The sequence below is a fragment of the Prinia subflava genome, chromosome 6 (assembly GCF_021018805.1).
Source record: "Prinia subflava isolate CZ2003 ecotype Zambia chromosome 6, Cam_Psub_1.2, whole genome shotgun sequence".
Classification (NCBI taxonomy): domain Eukaryota; kingdom Metazoa; phylum Chordata; class Aves; order Passeriformes; family Cisticolidae; genus Prinia; species Prinia subflava.
This window is the reverse complement of record NC_086252.1, coordinates 12,573,537-12,595,527: the sequence shown is the minus strand read 5'-3', so window position 1 is coordinate 12,595,527 and position 21,991 is coordinate 12,573,537. Positions and strand designations below refer to the sequence as shown.

At 40.0% G+C, this 21,991-nt stretch overlaps 1 long non-coding RNA gene across 3 annotated transcripts in view; it reads left to right on the top strand.

Moving 5' to 3' along the window:
* Positions 1 to 21,991, top strand: part of LOC134552039 (uncharacterized) — a 131,912-nt gene that overhangs the window by 14,510 nt on the left and 95,411 nt on the right. Inside the window, exon 4 of one of the 3 annotated variants that reach the window (XR_010080748.1) lies at positions 2,146 to 3,252. The exons of the other annotated variants lie outside the window; for them this stretch is intronic. This is a non-coding gene — a long non-coding RNA (uncharacterized LOC134552039). Of the gene's footprint in view, positions 1 to 2,145; positions 3,253 to 21,991 lie in introns of those variants that run through there. 3 annotated transcript variants of the gene reach the window in all.

Sequence of the window (21,991 nt, the reverse complement as noted above, 5' to 3'; positions counted from 1 at the left end):
AAAGCCTCTAAATTTTGTTTCTAGATATACATCTGATACCTGCAATTATTGTGAGAAGAGGAACACCTATTTATTTAATGAGGTTCTTCTGCTGGATTTCTTAAGTGATGCTGTAAACTCACTGACAGTGCTGATGATTGTAATAACCTGTCATACTACAGTATTTTTACTGTGTTTTCTGGATTTCCCTTTTCTTCTAATATGTCAAAATATTTAAGGAAGCAGCTATGAATTTCCTTTTTGTTAATCTTGTGCGCTTTTTCTGGGAGTAGATGTCATTAGGCTAATGAAAATTATTCCTCTCAAATGAGAAGTGTGCTTGAGCATACAGGCAGATGAGGACAGTATTCATTACCCAGGGAAGGAAAAGCACAAGCAAAGACTTAAATACTCTGACCTGTGCTACAGCTGCAGGCTGAGCAACTGGCCTCTGCTGGTCCCCTGTAGTTCCAAAACTCTGTGAAAATACAGGCAGGAGGAGTGGGGAACCTGAGGAGGCCAGGAGATGAACTAAAGGGAAAAGTAGGACTGTAGTGTACAGAGAAAAACTCTCCTGCTCTGCTTCTGGTTGGCAAACTCCTGATTTCTTTTTCTTTTTTTAATGGTTCTGTGGTTCAGTTGTTACATTAAGGGCAGGTGCACTGGGAAAAGGCATTGTCTTTTAAAGTAAGTAACAAGAGGAATAGTTGCCAAATTTTGCATTTTAAAGTGGAAACATTTAAGCATTAAATAGTGATTGCTGAGGAAAAGCTTCAAACTAAGCTTTCCCTAGGTATTTCTATTTTCTTATTCACAAAACAAGTAAAAAGCCCCATGCATCTCAAATAACATATCACAAAAGCTGTCAAGCCATCTATATAAAACTAATTTAAATCTAAAGGGACTTGTTTTAAAAAAACAAACCAAAACAAAAAACCTCTGATAAACTCCAACTATAATACTACCAGATGTTGAACTCAAGTGATGGGCTTATTTACCTGGAGAAGAAGTTGAGATGCAGATATAGAATCACAGAATTGTTTAGGTTAGAAAACTTAGGTTGGATCTTTGAGATTGAATCTAACCATCAAGCCAGCACTGACAAGTTCACCACTAAACCATGTTCCTAAGGTGCCACATGTACCCTTTTAAATACCTACAGGAATGGTGACTCCACCACTTCCCTGGGCAGCCTTGTTCAATGCTTAACAACCCTTTCTGTGAAGAAATTTTTTGTAATATCCAATCTGAACTTCCCCTGTTGCAACTCAAGATGCTTTCTTTTTGCCCTATTGCATGTGACCCAGAGGACTGGCAGATATATTTCCAGTATCCTGGGCTGGTGATACTAAACTCTTGTGTTGTGAAAGGAGGCGTTGATCAGATTGGCTATTAAAACTTGTTTGGGTTTTTTGTGGTTTGTTTGGTTTTTTGAGGGGGTGGTGTTTTGGTGGGTTTTGGTGGGGTTTTTTTGTTTGTTTTTTGGTTTTTTGGGCTTTTTTTTAGGAAACAAAGGTATTTTCTTATCCTTTTTTTTGTACTGCATCAGTGTTGGTTGCAATGAAAGACATGACTATTGCTTTGTTAATATGTGTGTGGATAAATGGACAAGTGTGCAGTGTGTAGCTGCTGAAGGACCTGCTTATCTCAGGTGTTTTTCTTCTCAGTTTTGCCTAAGCTGAGAGACTCGTCTTCATAATGTTTTTAGTCCTTGTAGCCTTGGCAGCCCAGATTCCAAATCTGATCTTTTTTTTTTCTGGCAGTGTGTGATGTTGGAAACTAACCGTGGGAGGGCCACATGCAATCCTCAGTTTTGTGATGTGCCCTGTGGCTGTCTATCTTTTTTAAAAAGAGATACAGCCTTCAGAGACTACAGGTCCCAGCAAGCAGTGCTTCATTCTCATCTGATAAGCAAGTGCTCACATCTGATGTGTGCTGCATGTCAGGGCATGCTGGCTGCATGAGCCACTCCTCAGCATTTGAGATAAGGGTGGCTGCAGACTGCTCCAGCCAACACAAAGTAGGTGCAGCTTTGGTTAGAAGCTGATTTTTTTTTTTCCTCTGCCCTTCAGTTTTAGGAACTTATTTTATCTTATACAGCAGTGCAACAGGATTCTGGTATATAGCATGATTGTCCATCATATTGAATATGCTTTTGATTTCTAGGTTGTCCCAGGTGCTTCCTTTTTCTCCTCTGTGATGGCTGTCCTCAAATGCTGTTCTGGAGGGAGGAAAACTTTTGGAAGTGGCTGATGGCTTCAAGAAAGGGTGTTGCAAGAGATTCAAGCCCATTTTTACTTGCTAAAGAGACCTGTCTTCTTCAGACAAGCTTTGGATAAACAGTCTGAAATTTGGGATGGTTTATCTGATAAAATTTTTAAAAATTTGTCCAATATGGAAAGAGACTACCTCATTTTGACCTGGACAGCTGAGGAAAGAGCTTTGACACACCTTTGGGTGCAGTTTAGACACCTGTTCTGAAATGCCTTCAGATTACGAGTTCGAAAGCTGACTCTGCTTGGATGCAGTTCAGGATTGGAGCAATCCCTTTCTCCCAGTCTTAGGCTAGATGCTTCCCAAGATGTCTGAATGTAGCTTACTTCTCTGTAGCAATTCCTTTCTGAGTTCTGTTCTTCAGCTGGGTCTGCATCTGAACAAGTGAAGGCATGATGAGAAGTTCTTTTGGAGTTTCACTGTATCTCAGATGTTTCTTGGGAAGTGTGAAAAACCCTGTGTGACTCTTCTGAGATTTGTAGGTGACTTCAGTTTCTGGTGTCTGTTGTAAAATACAAAGCCAAAGTGTCAAGTGCCCTGCACTATTTGTCATCTTTATTTCTTATTTTGTAGTCTTCAAAGAAAGTTCAGCTGAGTGAAGAGCTTTTCATATTCTTTTAAAATCCATGTAAATATCACTTACCACCACAAGAGCAGCAACATCAGATTGATCAAGAGACCTGTTTGTCCCAGCACTGCATCTCAGTCCCTGGTCAATAATGGACTCATAGAAAAAGAGCAAAAATGACATTCTATATGAGAAAAGACCCTCACGTTGGAGTACTTTCTTGCTTAGGAGCCTGAACTTCCTAAGTTAGCATTTGCTTCTGGATGACGGTAACACAGACTTTCCTGCCAACATATTCTGTCATCATCCTGCATCTTGTATTTGCACTTTTGCACATTAAACATAAAAACAATAGCATTGCTACTTAGATTTAGTTCTTTGCGTAGATGGCAGTATAGGTAGCTGAAAAGCTGCACAAAGACAAATCAGATGCTATTAACTCCTTCCTGCTTGATGATTTGTATATTTTGAAACCTAGAGATAATTCTCAAGGCTGCAGTTTGGTCATATATTAGCTCTATTTGTAAGTTTTATTGAACCCTGAGATCTGACTTTTATCTCAATTTGATAAATAATGGAACCTTTGGCTAGTAGAGTGAGGATAAATACATACATAAGGAAGAGCAGTTAATGAATAAGTAGTTGGTCAACAGAGCTGACAGTGGATAAAGATTCAAATTCTTAGCACCATAAAACTAAAGTATGTTTGGCCTGATCCAGCATCTGAAGAATTTAATTTCCATTGATTTCAAAGGAGTGAATTCTTAGCCTGTATGATATGAATTCTTATCTTTGTATCCTTTTTATTTTTCCCCTTTTCCCTCCCCATTTTTCCTTTATAAGCAGTTAGGTTATTTGATCTGAGTGCTTTCTGCAGCATTTTTTTGTAGAAACAGCTTCCTGGAGAAGAGTGGCACCATGGTGTACTGGGAACAGCTTATTGGGTAAAGGTAAGATGATAAAGATTGGTCCAGTGATTTTAAGGGAATAGCCAGCTGTTGAAACATCTGTTTTTACAGAGTAAGGAAAGTGGAGTAAAGAAAGTCAGAAAGTCTCTGATACTGACATGGGCAAGTCTCACCAGTTCTCTGCTGTTATTATAGGGCATATATATATATGCGTGTATATATGGGGCATATATATATGCCTTCTTTCCCTTCCACAAAAAGGCATACTATTTGATTGATTTTAACCACAACAAGCTTTAATTAATTTATACCTGTAAGTAAGTGTATCAAACTGCTGCACTGACAAATCTATAATGAGATTTGTATGCAAGCCCCATTTTATTTCGACTTTCTGCCAGACATGAGTCTATTCCCATAAGGCACTTTAACTGTGCTGTCTTTTCTACTCCTGGATATTCTCTTGCTCTGTCTGACTCTACCTCAAATATGTCTGTATCGTAGGACCTGGTTTTCCTACAGTTGTCCCCTGGTGCAATTACAGCACGATTAAAATATGCAGTGTGGCTGAGACCTTGATCATGTTCTAACAAGAATGTAGCCTTAGACATACAGCCCAGTTACAGCATGGTAACGATGTCACAGAACAACCCTGCTCATCTTGCAGCACGGGGTGGGGCTTTATGCTTTATGCTTTTCCTTGGCATATTTCTAGTCACACCACTTGCTATCATTGCATTTCAAATGTCATTATTCCAGGTGCCTAGATCGGCCCCAGAATGAACTTACAAATGCCCCTATACAGGTTTTCCAGCACTCTGTTGCTGTCTGCAATTCTAAAGAATAGTGCACTTTGAAGTTTCCTCTTTTTTTCAAATCATTAAGTACTCACAGAGTTAAAAACTTGAGTTTTCAACTTTCCTGAAAAAAGTGCACATAGGTATTATATATTTTAATTCTGGGACCCCGAGCTTGAGACCAATTTCTAACTAGTGGCTTTCAAAAATAACTTTCCTTAAAAATAGGCACTCCACTAGCTGAATGCTGATAGCTTTGTGATTTGTCCACTTTTGCCCCTTCCTGGGAAGTGTCCAATACTATCCACTGTCAAAGACAGGATCCTGGACCAGATGGATCACTGGTTTGCCTCAGTTGTACACCTTTTATGTGTCATGCTTAAGTTATGACCCCTGAGACCATTTCACAAGCAATTCTGACTACAGAAGCATTAAACCCTCCCCCCAGTCCCCCAAATCCTCTGACCTTTCTATGTTCTTCTATTACCACATCTTGTTCCAAGTCTGTGGCAGATGGGATGGGAGGAAAAAAAGCTATTTGCATTAAGTCCTTTTACTTTAACATCTTGGCTCTTTGCATATCCTTGTTTAGCTCTGAAAGAATGGGAGATGGCCCAAAGATGAATGGCAGATAAAACAGGTCAGTGCCTCCTACTGGGAGACTTATCATGGAAAAAAGTCCCTGCACTCCAGATGCCCCTGTGGGGGAGTCATGTTTCCTCATAATGCTTTTAAATGGGTTGCATTGCAACCGTGCTTCCTTCCTACAGAGCTTTGCCACACACAGCCACAAACGTTGGGTCGTGTATACTTGTGAGATTCTCTGTGCCCTGTAGTCACAGCTAGTAGTGACAGCAGTGACAGTCAAATCAATGCTTCCTTGAATTCTCCATGTTTGTAAGCCTTGTCATTCTTCAGGAATCCATGAAGATCAGAACAATGCCTGCTATGTGGCATGCGAAAAAATAAACACATTTCTTTTAATTGTAGGGCTTCTTTCTTTTAGGAAAATAGTTTCCATAGAAAGTGGAATGAGATTTCTCACTCTGAAGATGAGAGATGTTGAGAGCAATGTTCATAACATCAGTTCTTAACAAGCAGTGGGTTTGTTTAGAGTTTCAAGTGCCTTGGATTTTCTATAAAGTTCTGCTCATTCCTGTGCTCTGCCATAGCAGCCTTTGAGACCTGGAGACCTTTCAGCTGTGTGCTCTAGGAAGCAAGAGAGGGAATCTTTCATGGAAGCACTGATCAGAACAATGTGTTATTCCATCTCTTCTGGGGCTGATTTCCATGTTTTCTTTGAATTTCTGTTATATGAATTGAAGACAGTCTTCATTTTTGACAAACCTGAACTGCTCTGCAGAAAGCAGACACTCTCAAGAAGTTGCGCTTAGTCCAAAATCCAGTTGCTTTCGAAGTGATCTCTGAAAGAAGGAATTTCTTTTTTTTTATGTCTGAGTTCTATTCACATGTTTGTTTTTTGGCTGGGATATTTTTTAGCTGGTTTAGTGAGCTGAATCAGCTCTCCCACAGATGAAATGAATACCATAGCCAACACAAAGGGAGTAAGAATGTATGGGAGTAAGAATGTATGGGAGTGTATGGCTGGAGCAGGAAAGAGAGGGAATAAGTTGTAAGTTTTTCTATTCTTTGTTTCTAGCTGCAGTGATTAAATAGGTAACCTTTTATTTTCCTTTTTTTTCTGGCAGTTTTTTTTCCCATTTTATATGCAATTTAGGGTATATATACATTATATATACAAAGGATTTGTGCTCAGTCACAAGAGGGCTTTGACAGGACTTTCACTGACTGCAGTATAACAGATGGGGTGTCTGAGGGGACTTGGAGCTTTTGGTCAGGAACTGGCTGAGAGGCAGCAAAGCAGCCAACAGTGAGTGTCTGTGGGACCACTACGCAGGAGAAGTTTGGGTTCAGGTAGTGTCCTTTGCAGCTTCCAGTGTCCATCCTTTTGATAATGTCCAAAGAGGTAGTCGGGCTGTATTCCTGCCAGATGTTTCTTGGCTTCCACAGTTTTGTATAAGCTTTTCTCTGTCCTCAGGCTCCCTTAGAGAGAAATAACTGTCCTACAAGAAAGAAGTTTGAGAGGTCTGAGGCAGAAGTGCAGCATCTATTGAAGACCAGAACAAGTCTGGTTTTTCAGGCTGAAATATTATAGATTTACATGCCTGTCCAACAGTGAGGCTATGCTACTGTGTGAGATCGTAGGTTGTGGGTTTGGCTGCAAGAATCTCTATCCCTCCTGATACATCCAGTGACAACTGAATGATGCTGGTTTATGAAATCAGGAAGAAATTTATATGGCTGGGCCTTGGCAGCCTGCACTCAAGGACAGCAGTTGAGATTTGATTCTTGTGCGGTGTGTGTCAAGCTCCTTGTTTACATCTTAATGTGAATGGACACAGTTAAGTTATAACCTAATTGAGAATTCATACTATACTCCAGGAAGTGACGATTTGCTTCAGCAATTCTGTTTTTCTTTAAGGTGTTGACCGGTACTGTGGAATTTAAAACTAGTCTCCTGAAGAAGGCATAGAAACATAATGTGAATGCAAACTGTATTAAGTGTTCACATCCTGTATCCTAGCAGGAATTTCACCAAACAGGCAAAGTATTCATTGAACTAGGAGCAAAGCAATGTCAAGTTGAGAAGGAAATTACTATGGAAATGAGTTTTAAAAGCCTGAGGCAGATGTAGGGAGAGGCACATTGTACAGGAATTTTCCTTGTGCTCTCTAGCTTATACGGCTTTTCCATTACTTCAACTGCAGCATGTTAGAAATCTTTGGCTTGGGAGACAGTCACTGAATTTCAGCATTTTTGTGCATTGCTGTGGGCTGGCTTCCCTGTTATAAGACATTAAAGCCAGCCTCACCTAGAACTAGGGCATCTGCCTGTATGGGAACAGCCTTGCTTGGACACACCAGAGGTCCTTTCAGCCCAGCACTTTGTCTCTCTGTGGTCAGTAATGGATACTTAGGAGAAAAAGAGAACTATATTGACTGCTTTCCTCCTGTACTGTTCCAGTACTTGGCAAGGAGCAGATGACTGGGGCAGTAGGTTTAATAGTCCTTAACATTTTTTTTCCTCCCCATAGATTTTTGTTTTGTTTTGTTTTGTTTGGTGCATTTCAAGGATCTATATCTTGTGGCAAGGAATTCTAACCCACAGCTAACTTGCACAGTGTTAAGAAACCTCTCCCATCTGCCTACTGATGAAATATAAAGCCCCACCTTTTCCACATTTTAGAGAAATGCCAAATAAATTGCATATTTATTTCCTTCATGCTTTTTATGATTTGAACTTAAATTATAGATAATGACTTGGACCATTTTTTCTACTTAAAGATTTTTGAGCAATGTGCCAGTGGATTTGTTGGCTTAGTGCATTGCAGAAATATGGCAGAACAAGGAAAAAGTGATATTTTTCAGAGCAGACAGGTCCTCTAGTGTCTTCTCACAAATTCTGGAATATCCCTCGGGCAGCAGTGGATTCCTGATACACTCTGGAATGGATTGACTGCAAGTAAAGAGATAAATGGCTTAGGGCAGGCAAGTGGAAAATGTTAATCATGTTGGCAATAATTGATGAGAAATGATTGTGTGGGAGAGAAAACCAAGTTGTTGATGTATAAATATATGTGTTTACAGATTGTTTGAGAATTAATGGAACTTTAAAGGGCTCAGTTCATTCCAATGCCTCAGAAAGGAAATAAACAATGATCCCCTCTCTTGCTTTCATTTTGTTGTCATAAAAAAAATCAAGAGACTGAAAATTAGGATTTTGTTAAACAGCACGAGAAAGTGAAAATATTTCAAATAGGTTCTCTTTAATAGACTTGTTTTCATTCAAAACTATTGTTAAACTTGCTTAACTTTTGTTAAAACTATTCTGATCACTCCTAGTAATGACAGAGATGTGAGTATCTGTTGCAGAATTGCTCATGCTCAGATGTGTCATTAGGTAGAAATTACGTTAATCTGTACAGATTGACAAATTTAACAAAAACTGGTTTAGACACTGAACTGGAGAAGATAGCCCCCAGTTGGAAACTCACATAACACTATCTCCAAATAAAATATTGTTTGAATAGTCTGGAAGTTTATCATTTAGTTATTTACCTTTGTGGCTATTGCTTTCCAAGACAAAATTTAGAAGTCAAATCTTGGGAACACGCGTTTATTCAGAATACAGACTGTTGTGTCTTAATATGGAAGTGAGAGCCTATGACTTGGAAAGTCACAAATTTGTGTTCCTGTCTTTTGTCACGTGTACTAAAATTATTAATTTACCAGACTCAGTTATGCAGTACTATTTTTGGAATATAAATGTTAAGAATAATCTGAGGTCTGATTGCAGTCCTGTCTGCTGGTATCTATTCATTGATTTGAATGGAAGCTGGTTTGGACTCCAAAACCTGTGAATCTTGCTGTCTGAGAAGCAGGATTTCCCCTCTATTTTCCTTTTACTCAAGTAGGAAGGAATGCATCCATGAATATTCATTTTCCTCTTCTAATTCCCTCTATGTAATGCAATAGCTTTTTTTCAACACCCACTCTCTCCCCCCACCAATAACTTCAGAAACATCTGCATGATTCTTAAGCACAAAAATATTGACTTAAGGAAGGTCAGTGTAATTACTTTTTAATCTAACTTTAAATGCCACTGACCTGTACATTAGAGCCTGCCTGCCTACTATGTCAGGATGCCAGGTTCAAGGGAGTCTGAAGAGGTAGGTTCCTCTGGGAGAAGTAGCCTGGGCAAATCTGTTGGTCTGTCTGGCTATCAGGTTTGTGAAATGGAAGTGTGTGCCATGGTGTTCCTTTGCAATCCTTCTGCAGCAATAATTAATATGGGAGGACTTTTCCATGTTGCTGCTGCTGAGTTAACTGCTGCTGAGGCTCTAATCAATAACTCAGAAGGTGCTTATGAAGATGCCTTCAGGTAAGCAGCCCAGGCAATAAGAGTTTGTGAACTGTGAGGCCACTGACCTTTTTAGTCTGTTCTGATTTTAGCCAGCTCTTTGGTTTTGGCCCTCATCCCAGGCTCTGCCTCTGTGCAGTGTGCAGCCAATGAGCTGAACAACTCATAGTGCTGTGCAATGTAAGAACTGATAATGAGGTCTTGGTGTCTTATCTCAAGTATTCTGTATGCTTATTCCCTGAATCGAGTGATTCTGTGTCATGTCACTCCTGTGGCTCATGAAGAACTAACCTGGAAAGACCTGTTAATCTTCATGGTCTGGAAAGATCTGGTTTCCCCACATCCCAGTGAACAGGTGTATAAAGAATGGAAAGGACATGGGTGGCAAATCAAATGCTCTCCAAGAAGATAAATAAATGAACTGTAGGAATAAGAGCCCTAAACAGCACTCATTTCCATAAACTGCAAATTCTGTGAAACTCTAACGCCGTCTGCCAGTTAGTCATCTAGTTTGTGTGGATCCGTGGAATGTAGGTATTGGCAGTTTTCAAAACAAGCCACCCTGTACTTGCCCAAGTGTTTCACAATATAGGAGGCATGTTGAAGCCTGTCCATGTTCCTTTGCACTATAGCTAATTACTGCATTTAATTATTCTTTGCCTACATCTCTGTATATATCTCTCCTCACCATTTGGTCGTTTTTTCTAGTGAGTGCCTTTGTAAACAGCAGGCTGAGACCATGCAGTGGAAAACTTGCACTGACATCAGTAGCATTCATTGCTTTTGAACCTGCCCAGCCCTGAGAGCCCTCTTAAAACTTGCAGGACTTGACTTTAAGGTACTGAGTGCGCTCTGTCAGGCCTTTCCCATCAAATATGCTTGCATGTGAGAATATGGGCAAGCTTTAAATGTACATTAAAAAAGATAAAACATTTTTAAGAAGGAACAAAACTATTTCCTCTGCAAGCTCCTGTCTTGAACAGGTCTGCATCCAGCTACAGTTACTGAGGCTTTCCAGGAGGAGCCTACAATGAACAGTTTGTAAAGAGGCTGTGGGAAGGATGGCTGGATGGGGTAAGGCAAGCACCAGGTACTCGATAGGCAGTGGGTCTGTACTAGCCCTTTTGAGTTATTGTTTTGTTGAAAATACGATTCTGTGTCCTTTCCAAATGTCAGGTAAGAAAGTTCCCATTTCAGTTCTCAGGTTGTCTCAAGGAGTCTTGCAGCAGTTTTGAAAATAAAGGGCTAAATTTAACTGACCAATTTTAAAATAAAAAGTAGAAATAAAGGAGGAGCTTTTACATAAATTTTGTGTGTTATGGACATAGTATTCCAAGTAGTCTGGCCTTGTGGGTTTTGGTTGGTTGGTTGGGGTTTTTTTGTTTGGTTGGTTGGGGTTTTTTTGGTTTTGTTTTGTTTTGTTTTGGGGTTTTTTGGGGGGTTTTATTGTTTTGTTTTGTTTTGTTTTGTTGGGTTTTTTTTGTGAACCTGATGTTATTCAAACCTAGGACTTTTATTCTGCAGTTTGTACAATTTTTAACATACTTTTGTGCTCAGAAGGGCTTTTTGTTCTCTTTTACCAACCCACAGTCAGCAAATGTCACCTCCAGCCTATCTTCCTGTAGTAAACAGATTTGGCCATAAGGATGAGATGGGTCCTAACAGATGGAACCTATTGGTGCTCCATAAGGATGTGTTGGGATTGTCACTAGAGACTGCAGGACAAGAGCAGCTGCCTTTCTTGGAGACCCCAAGCCTGCAGCCTTTGAGGTATTCCTCTTGCTGCCAAATGAGAACCCTAAAGTAAATCTCCTTCCTTGCTCAAAAACCAGAATTGTACTTCTGATTTCTTCCTCTCTGTAAAAATTTTAGGTTTCTGTGTATAAAAGACTAAGCTTCACATCCTGATTAGAAGGTGAGATTTTAGTAAAATTAGTCGTTTTTCATGACAAGAAAGCTTGCAGCTTCTTCCCCGAGAGAGATGGTTGTTATGGCTGGGGACAGCAGGATGGGTTAATCGTGGCCCCATTTCCTGAGGTCTCCTGCAGTCATGATTTGTGAATGCCTGAGAATACCCCCGCTGAATTCTAATTGTTTGTGGCAGTCGGCACATGATTTCAAGTGTTTGGTCACAGCAGTGTTCGTTTTCTGCTCTTTTAATCTTTGATGGATGTTGCGCCTGGCTTCACTGATGTGGTTCACGACACAGTAGGCAGTGATTTCCTATAAGATGTTTTGTCTCAACTACAGAGGTGTGGAGTCCCTATATGATGGCCAATATTTATTAATGACATCCCAAGGTTTCTAAAGAGAAGGCTCCGCCATAGACCATTAGAATTTAATCTATTCCAAAATGTCAGATGCAGTTAAGCAAGAGCTAACTCAATTGCACCAAGAGTTTCCTCGTTAGTTCAAACTCTGATTAGAAGACTGATTAAAGGCATTCTCTTTGTAAAGGTTCACTCTTTATCTCTGCAGATATCATTACTAGATAAGACAGGATAAAGCTAGCTAAAGTTTCACACAAATGCTGGAGCTGAAAAATATTTGTGTATGTGTGTGCACAGTTATTCAGGCCCATATAAATTCACATGCATATTTTTTAAAATGCACTTAATTAGTAACATGAAAAATGTTGATTTATAAATGTGGATAGCATTGAATTTCATTGCACCTTTCAGCCTATTCATCTGGTGTCATAAGTATAAAAGGTGAAGTTTTCATGTCATAAGTAAAGCAGTACGATGAACATTTTAACAGCAATTTGAGGGTTGCTGGGATACAAAGTATTTCATTCAAAATACTTGATATCTGAGATCATTATGACCAGCCAAACTGCTTCCTGTGATTTAAACATTGCTCTTGCTGTTCAGTCTAAACTACACGATGGCAATACTGCTGAAATATCCTAGGCTCTTCCCAATGTTTTACCTACAAATAATATTAAGCTTAGGCAATGCCTTTACATTTCTCAGTGTTCATGTTTGTATATAAGCTCTTAGAAGAAAGGATTGTTGATTCATTATGTGTTTTTGTGGTGCTTACCACAATATGGGTGATGTATATTTCTGTAACCTAGATAATAACCTGGTATTATCAAGAAATAAAACATCCAGAAGGCAAATGACAAAGCTTCCAAATGATTTTCCAAGATGAAGTTCCTAAAAAATTGGGGCTTTCAACTCTTATTCTTCAGAATTTTGTAGTTTGCTGCCTTGTGCGTGAATCATTTTACAAACACCTTGAAGGCTAATGAGAAATAAACCAAAAAATAAAGAGCTTTAAGAAATTGTATGGAAGTCAGTGTAAGGGATTTGATTGTTGTTTCCATTCTGATCAGATTAATAATAACCATGCTGCTGTTGGTTGCTGACTTGAGTGTGCAAGTTAGTATGTGAAAGAGAACACAATAGTAAGTGATCATATTGGTCCAGTCACCATTGAACAGAAGTTTATTTAATTATTTACAATCTTTAGCAGGGAGGAAATGCTCTGAAGTATTAGTATCCTGCTTCTGAATTTAGCTTGTGGACCTTGGGGGAATGTTGGTCCTTTATGTGCCAATCTTAATATTCTTTAACAATAATAATAAAAAAAATCTAGCTGTTTCATTTTAAGTACTGTATTAGGGTGTACTATGTTTTACAGCTAGAAGTCTTTTCCAGATTTTGCTTTTTCATGAGTGGCCCTCACATGAGTAACTGAAGTCACTCATAGGGCTCATGGATTTGATGAATTCTGGAAAACTTTTGGGACTTTTTGATGTAGGGTTACAAGGACTGACAAAGATGGTAGCAGGGCTTGTTCTAGTGAGGTATTACAGTAACAGCATATCACAGGATTAAGACAAAGCCAGGTCTTTCTACTACACAGTGTTGTCTGCTGACTAACTTCTAATTGGCTTTGCCAGATTTGTCAGAGATTTGCTGCTTGTTCCCAGATTGCTTGCACAAATGATGCAGTTTGCCAAAGACTCTCTTTTCTCTGTATTTCAGTGATGGCTGCAATTTAGATAAACCCAAGTTTTCTGCATCCCAGCCCAGTATTTTTTATGCCTTGCTTGGTGTGACTTTCAACAAATCAAGTAACTTCAGCAAATGTATAAAAGAGGAAGAAAATTGCCCAGTTCTCCATCCATACAGTCCTATACACATCTACCACATATGCATAGGGAGGGAGGCACACAGTTTGTAAATGCTGTGTGCCATTTTCCTCTTCCAGAATTTTGAGGTTGTGGTTACTCTTCTTGAATGAAACAGAATAAATAATAGCATAGATAGATAGCTGACCAAGGAAGGAAAGCCTTAAGGGCTGTAACCACAGACTTGAGGAGAAATAGTTGTGTTGTAATTTCTATCCCAATTAAAAGGAGAAGTCCTCCCTCCAGTGCTGTTTTTCAGGAAACATCTATTCTGGGCAGCCAGAGGTTTTTTTTCAGAACATCTACAGCTATTGGTGACTAGCTGGCCTTGAGAATGTTTCTGAACATCAGGTCTGGCAGTCCCAGCCTGGTGGTAGATGTGTCAGCTGGATCTTGCAGAGCTTTTGCTAGTAGTAGTCTCTGCAAAGCAGTGTCTTTGCCTTTTTCTCCATGCCCTTCCAGACCCTCAGGGTGCACTTCCAAAAGGTGCCTCATTTAAATCTTAAGATCAACCTACTGCAATATTATCTGCACAATGTAACTGCAACTGCAGAGAGGCTCTAACAAATAAGAAAATATTGACCTTTTCAAAATGCTATGAAACATCCTTAGCTCTACTCTGCTGCTTCACCTTAATGCAGGAATAAGAAATCATAAGTCTTGTTAAATTCGCCTCTTTACCTGATCTCCAAGGTTGGTTGATTTCTAAGGGATAATGGATAATATCTTCACAGTTTGGAAATAGCTGAGTGAAGTGGCATAATGTCAAGATAGAATCTCCCTAGTCTCCTCCCCAAAGAATAAAGGTTTTACTCAGGACAGTAAAGCATTGCCAAAATCCTCAGCTGCCCCAGCTCACTAGAGTTACACTGCTAGGCAGCAGCAAAGTAAGTTATGCTGGAAATGGTTAAACCACTTAATTCCAGGATTAAAGAGCTACAAAGGTAGCATTAAGTCATATTTGTGTGTGATCGTTCCTGTGACATGAGAAACTGGACACAGCTCACCATCAGGCCTGCTGTAGTACTTGTAGGCTATACAGTCTCTTATCAACCCGTGTCAGTGCCCTCATGCTGCTGGATACCCAGTTCATGAAGTAGAGTGCAAATGAAGAGAAAATATTTTGTCTTTGTTATCTTCTGTAGAGACTGTTGGTACAGACAGATGCAAAATCTTTGACTTTTAATGTGGAGACAGAGTCATAGAAAAACAAAATAACTACTAAGAAATGACTGGAAGGAAAACTAACCTGTGGTTGGCTTTTAAACTGTTTGGTCAGCTCTGACTTGTCTCTCAGTGTAAAACAAGTAGTATTTAAGCATTTATAGGAGTATGAAAATATATGATGGTGGATGTGGATCCTTATTACTTCATGTGCATCTTAATTTGTTAATTTCCTGTGTCATCAGGAACATCACACAGTAATGACTTGCTTAGTTTCAGAATTTACTGTCATAGACATCTGTGAGTGTATCAGTGGGTGTATACATATAGCACAGATCAAGATGTAGGGTGTTGGAAAAAAAATCTTGCCTCAAGTTTGGGATGAACTCATTCTATCCCTACTGGTGGAGCCAAGAATGAGTTAAGCAAAATCTTCCCAGACAAATGTCAGTAGCAGGTCTACAATATCGCATATCATCAGAGATTAATGCATGATTCTCCTGCTCTTAAAAAGCCTCATTGTGCTTTTTATCTTTTTTTTAAAAGCAGAGTTGCTGCATTGCAGAAAAACAATCATGTCATTGGCAAGGGTGTAGCTTATTAGTGTAATAGCAATGAATTATGCAGAATACAAAATGCTGTTATGTAACCACTTTGGTTATTATACCATGACTCGAGAAACATGGGAGCCAGTGCAATGATGAATATCATGTAGGATGGCTGACACTTTCCAATCCAAGGGAAAAAACACCCAAACCCCTTGCTAGTTAGCATGGAAACTTCTTCCACTTGAGTAGAAGTAGAGAAGCTTTTTTCCTTTTTCCCTTTTTTCCCTTTCCATGTGTGGACATGAAGTCCACACATGGACTGGTTCCCTTGATGCTGATGGCAGAATTCCAGTACCATTTATAAAGAACTAAAATCCAGCTCTATGTGGACTTCAAAGAAAGCAACTCCCCATATGTCAAGGTGTTTGAGAAATAAGTCATTCTTTATGAAGGCACAGAGGCCATGTTGGCACTGTTTAAAACTTCACACAGGTACAGGTTTAATCACGACAAATTGACTGTAGCTGGTATCTTTCAAAGGAAAGAGAAGATGATACTAAAGAATATGTTTGAATATCAGGTTAGTTTTATTAAGAGCTTGCTAACAGGCACCATCAGTGAACAGTAGTAGTCATTTTGAGGTTTCATGGAGTCACTGGGTAGTTAACATCTAGAGGAACAGGAGCCAGAAGCTTTGTCTTATCTGTGGCTTCTGATCTTCTCTCCTCTGTGTGCCAAGGGGTTCTTGTCAAGTCTTGGAGGGTGTGTGTAGCTCCAGCTGTAGTTTTCTTCTATGCCAGTAGCCCTGCAAGCCCATTTGCCTACCTTCCTTTTTCCATAATCAGCTTGGAGTTTGTCAATTTTTGGCTTATTAACTACATGAGGAATTATTCTTTCTTTATTTGCTTTCTCCATTATGTCTTTACCTGCTGTCATCAGAAAATCTATCAAATTCTTGTGCCTAAGAATTGCTGTACAGCACAACTAGGACCTGAGATGAGGTCATAGCTGGTCTACAGCAGACCAGCTACAGCAGGAAGTGCTGGAAAGTGAGAGTTCAGACTGAATTAGTCATCAAGACCTTGCCCACTTTTAATCTGGCATCAGGATACCTTAACTCAGTGGGGACTTTCATCAGCTTCTTCTCAACTGCAAGAGGGTTTTATTGCTTTGGTCCAGACAAGTCTTGCCCTCAGCAAAGATAAGCATTTGCCCAGGGCAGCAGATGCACTGGGAAGTGACTGTGAGCAGTGACTGTAAGCATGCAGCATACTTAGCCTGAAACCAGACCTAGGTAAAGCCAGGCTGCTGCTGCTGCCGCCACCAGGATGGAGTTTCTTTTGACAGTGGCAGTTGTGGCTCTTTTCCTTTTATCCTAGTGACAACAGGAGCAGCAAGACTATATCTGCAGACCTTTCTCTTCCTTCTCTTCCCATTTCTTCCCAATTCATCTCCTCTTCCTGCAGCCACAGCAGTCCTTCAAGACTGGGAGCAAGCTGTTTTGCCTGCAGTGCTGAGGAGCAGGTAGAACAATTCTGTGCTCAGTGTTTTGGATTGTCAGGTCTGCAAAGGATGAGTAATTTGAAGTATTTCAGGGATACTTTATAGTTTTTAGCTGTGGTCCAGTGTGTTTGGTTGGCTATGGACTACACAAATTGAAAAAAAAGTGCTTTTAAAATACCACTGACTGGATCTGAGGAGTGCCCTATGGGAAGAACTGCAGGAGCAGCACTTGGAATTGTTCTACCTACAAGCAGTATGTGGAGTATATTTTTAATAAATGTGACAAAGATGTCTGTTAATAAGAGTGCATGCTAGAGCCATCTTCACACCTGTGTTCAATATGGTTTGTATCACACTAGTTTCTCAACACTGTAGGTCACAGTCTGGGGTTCTGCTGTTGATTTGTTGCATCTCATCCACGACTCCTACTACTGTGAAACATGTTCTTTTTTCATGATTGATATGTAATAGTATAGAGATTAAATGTCTTAGGTATAAAAAACTATGGTAGCTTGCTATTTCTCTCAGTTTAAAATGTTTTCCCCTTTGCCTTTTCTCTTTGTATAATTACTCTCTCTTTAGAAAAGGGGTTGTACCATGAACTGAAACATGACTCCAACCTCAGGTGGCATAGGAAGTTGCTGTATTAGAGAGCTACTGTGTTATTGTAGTTACCATTTGAATCAGTCCGTGGTTCTTTTACACTATATCCTCTGTGAATACATAAATCTGGCCTATCCTAACTCAATGATTTTTTCTCTTCTTTACGTGAGCCTTTAGCCATCAGCAGCAGAGAGATTAATTACATGATGAAGAGGGAGTTGCTGTAAAATGGTATTAATATGGGGACTATAAAAAACTAGGGGTTCCCTCAGAAACTCTAGCGTGCTTTGTTGTAGGAAAAGGCAGCGACAGACATCTCCAACAGATTGTGCTGTCTTAGCTGCGAGACTCCATCCCAGCCTGAGATGCATCCCAATGCACTCAGAGGCTGGAGGGATGGCTGCCCTAGGGAAGGTGTAGATAAAACAGAGGCTTCGAGACTGTTGTGCGTTGGTGTTGCCTTGAATGACGCGGCCCCAGGAAGGGCTCTGGTAGATCAGCTGTCCCAGCCCACAGAGAAAACCGTGATAACAAGCATGCAACATTTCTCCAGGGAAACTCTCTGGTACCTTGAATGCAATGAAGGCAGGGAATTCCAAATTATTAATTGTAATAATTGGAGTGCTCACATACTTTTTTTGATTTCCAGTGTCATATTCTGGCTCCCAGTGACCAAAAATTCCATTTTTGAAGAGCTGTTCTGATAGCAATGCTAAACAGGGTGAACAGTCATGATTATTGGGAGAGGTAGAGCAGAGATTCACAATCTGCCTCAAGGCAGGATGAAAAATACACAAAGCTGATGCTTTCTTCCTGGTCCCTCTGGTTCTAGTAGAACTGCAGTGCTGAAGCTGGGAGGGAAGTTTGGGATAAATAGTGATCTGCATCCTACAGGCTTTTTCAGTTTTTCTGTGTACCTGGATCAAAATATGATTATTTCAGAAATAATTCTGAGGACAAAGTGAGTCAGGTTAGGGTTGCTGCAGTGTGCTTTCAGTGTGAACTCACAGTAAAAAGCTCTGTCTGTGGCTCTAATATATTTAATTTTTATGGCAACACTGAAGTGCATCATATAAATAAGTCTCTTCTTTAGCCACTGTGAAACTGATGGCATGCACTATTCAAAGAAAGTATTATTTTAAATCACTGTAACAGATGTAGATTCAAAACAACACCCACACAAATCCTAAAACTAGCAGTTTTACTCATTCATCTGACATCTAAAGACAAAAACAATGATTTTAAAATCTACTTTTTGTGTGTTTTGCCTTCCCAAACAATGCTTTTAAGATGTTCCAATTTTAGCTACAGCAGACAAATCTCTCTCATTATGCCATTGGTTACCACATTTTAATTTTCGTTACAGAGAAGATACCATAAAATAATTTGTCATTCTGTTATCTCAACACAGGTTAACATTCTGAAATTGAAAATATTTAATCTCTGAGAGCTGCTATGGAGAATTTTCTAACAGCAACTCACCTTTGGTTCCTAAGGCACTTCCAGTTTCTCCTGGTCTTTTTATTCAACACCTCCCCAGTGCCACATTTTAGCAGGGAGAGATTAGGCATTGAGCATGAGTGCTCAGACAGATTCTTTGTTCACAAATACACTTACTTGTAATTTTGTGTCTTGCTAGCACACAGCTCCACATAGCAGAAAAGCCAGACTAGCATCCTGGGGTTTTGAAAAGTGTGATGCTGTTGGTTACTTTTCCCCCTCCTGTCTGTCCTGAGTACTTCCTGTTCTCTCTGTTCTGGTTGTTTTAACATCTTAGGATCTCTGAGCCACCACAATCACCCTTCTCATTGTGGTCAGGGGTTGTTTCTCCATTGCTATGACATTAAACAGAAATTGGGATCCTTGTATCAGCTAGGGAGAATACAAGCAAGCAAAGAAATACTCCAAAGACCAGAGGCAGGGAATGCCCTGCAGTAAATCCCTCAATGTGACCAAATAACATCATCCTTCCCAAGCTGCTGTATTGTATTTCTTTTGTGACACCCTCCAGATTTCATTACTAGCTGAAGATTGAGAAAAACAGAGCTGGAAGAGGCCAATTTGGGGGATTGTTTTGTAGAAGACTTATCCTCTTTGAGTGTAAGTCTTTAATGACTGAATGACTTTCTCTCTGATTGTTAACTGTTTTCTTGCAGAAATTTAGCTTAGGAATATTTTAAAATTCCCAGATAATTACAAAGTAAGAGTCCCAGTATCCCTGTTATGTTCCTGAGCCTTGTGATAGACTTTTAGTTCTTTACCCCCTATACCAGCACTGGGATAGCAGAACTTGTTCAGACTTTTATTTCTTCTGTGCTCAAGTGTGAGATTGTTTGCCCTTTTTGTACTTCATTCAGAGGATTGTGCTTCTCTTTCTTTAATTTTCTCACTAAGCTACTCAACTTGCTTTGAGAGTTTTTCATGGCAGCAAGAGGGGTGGCTGCTGTTGCTCAGTGCAATCATGCTCTGCTTTCAGAAGTGGGATGTGAACACAGTGAGCAGCACTTCTGCCTGGCCTTGAAACCAGGCAAGTCTGTCAACTGCGCTTCAGCATGTTCCTGTGGAAGTGCCCCCTGCTGCCATGTACAAAGACTTACAGCAGATTACAACACGGCAACTTTTAACTGTGCTCCGTACAGTGCCTTTCATTCTACATGTGCTCAAAGTGCTTTACAATATACAAACAGCAATAGAAAATGTACAAAACAAATATGTCTTCAAACAGAGGAGCTGCTTTCTTCAGATGGCAAAAATGACACTTTTCCACAACAGAAGAGCAATAGAAATGAGCCTGTACTGGCAGAGGCATTCTGAATTCTCCCCAGCTTAAGATAACTTAATTCCAATAATGGTTGTTCTTCATGACTTTATAATGAGTTGAACCAAACATTAATTAAGAAAATAGAGATTTAGGTGGGAGTATCAATCTAAATTTACTCCCAAAGCCTGTTGTTGATTTTCTGCTTTGCATTCCTTTAGCAATTTTTCTCCAGCACCCTATCACATAGTTTTAAGCGGTGCTTAATTACATTTTGTTAATGTGGGAAGGGGCTGTATTGTTATTTGCTTTTTATGATTGCCAGTTGCATTTGTGAGGACTGCTAGTTTATGTCATAAAAGGAGGTATATTTTACAACTAAAAATTCAGCACTTTTGAGTGTTACATCTGATCTGTTTTAAATGCCATTGAAAGAAAATATGTGTAAATTCAGATCAATGTATTATTGAACTAACCTGTCCAGTCTTGTAACTGTGAAAAACATGCATTTTCAATGAGTATCAGAGTATGTCTCATTGAGACAGTGATTGTAATGAGAGGTTTGTTTGGGAGTAAAAGTGATGAATTTACTCAAAGTAGGACCCCATGCTCCTCATCTGAGTGAAGGTGGGCTTAAGAGCAAAGGAGGGAAAAAATTGGAAAAGGGAAACAGAGGTAGGGTCTGAGAAAGGAAATGGAAAATATTGCCAATGCCAAGGAGAGCACAAGGGCATTGGGAGCTCTGGGAATCTGGGCACAGAGAAAAAAGAAAAGAAGGACTGAGAAATGAGTGGGCAGTAGGGGAGTGTGAGGAAGGACTTGTTGCAGAGGCTGGTCACAGAGCTCGTGGCTATGGACTGGCTCCAGAGTTGGGGTATAGAACACAGGGATTCTGTGCCATGTTTGGGGATTACAGTTGTTCAGAACAGCATTCGGCTCCTACAGTCCATGAAACTCTCATTTCTTCCCAGTGTGTTGGGAAACAAACTGTACATGTTCCACTTATGGCAAAAAAAAAAAGGATGTATCAGAGTCCTAGAAGCCACTGTCACTTTTGTTCTGGAGCAGGTGTAAACTTTACCCTGAGGCTTGGATCCTCAGTGTGGGGAGAACATGCAGTTACGTCAGCCGAGACATAATGTCTTGGTGCATATTGGAAGGAGGAAAATACATTTTGAAAATGTTGTAATTACATCTTGCACTTCCTATCTTGAAGTCTCCAGTTTGTAAGTCTTTGAAGTCTTCTAACATGGCGGCATGAGTGTGTGCATGTGAGCATAAGTGTAAGGAATACATGTTTTAGGGTGATTATCTTCGATGAGGAGAGGGACAGCAATAGGCTGTCTCTTCAGCATGGTGACTTCAATACATCTGCACCTCTTTGTGGTGCAGAGATTGGATTATTAGCCTCTGTAACAGCACCATCTTGCACTGCAGTTCTGTTTGCTCTTGCAAACTGAGCAGGATCACATCTGCACAGGATCTTTGGCAGGGGCTCTGCCGAGGTCACTGACCTGCTGTGGAACCATGTTTGTTCAGTAAACAATGCTTTCATACTGATGCCCCACTAAGCCAGCACTCCACAATGGCTTCCTTGCCACCATGCAGTGTTTAGCTGTGCATGTAAGTTTAGGCTCAAAATACAAAGCACAGACACTGACTGGTTTTGATCACCAGAAATTTTGTATGAAACTAGTTAGAAAACTGGGCTGTTAACCCTCATCTCTTACCAAAGTTGTTTAGATAACTCTGCTCTGCTTAGTAATCCCTTCCAGTTCTTCACTTATTCAGTGCTAACCTGAGCTGAGCT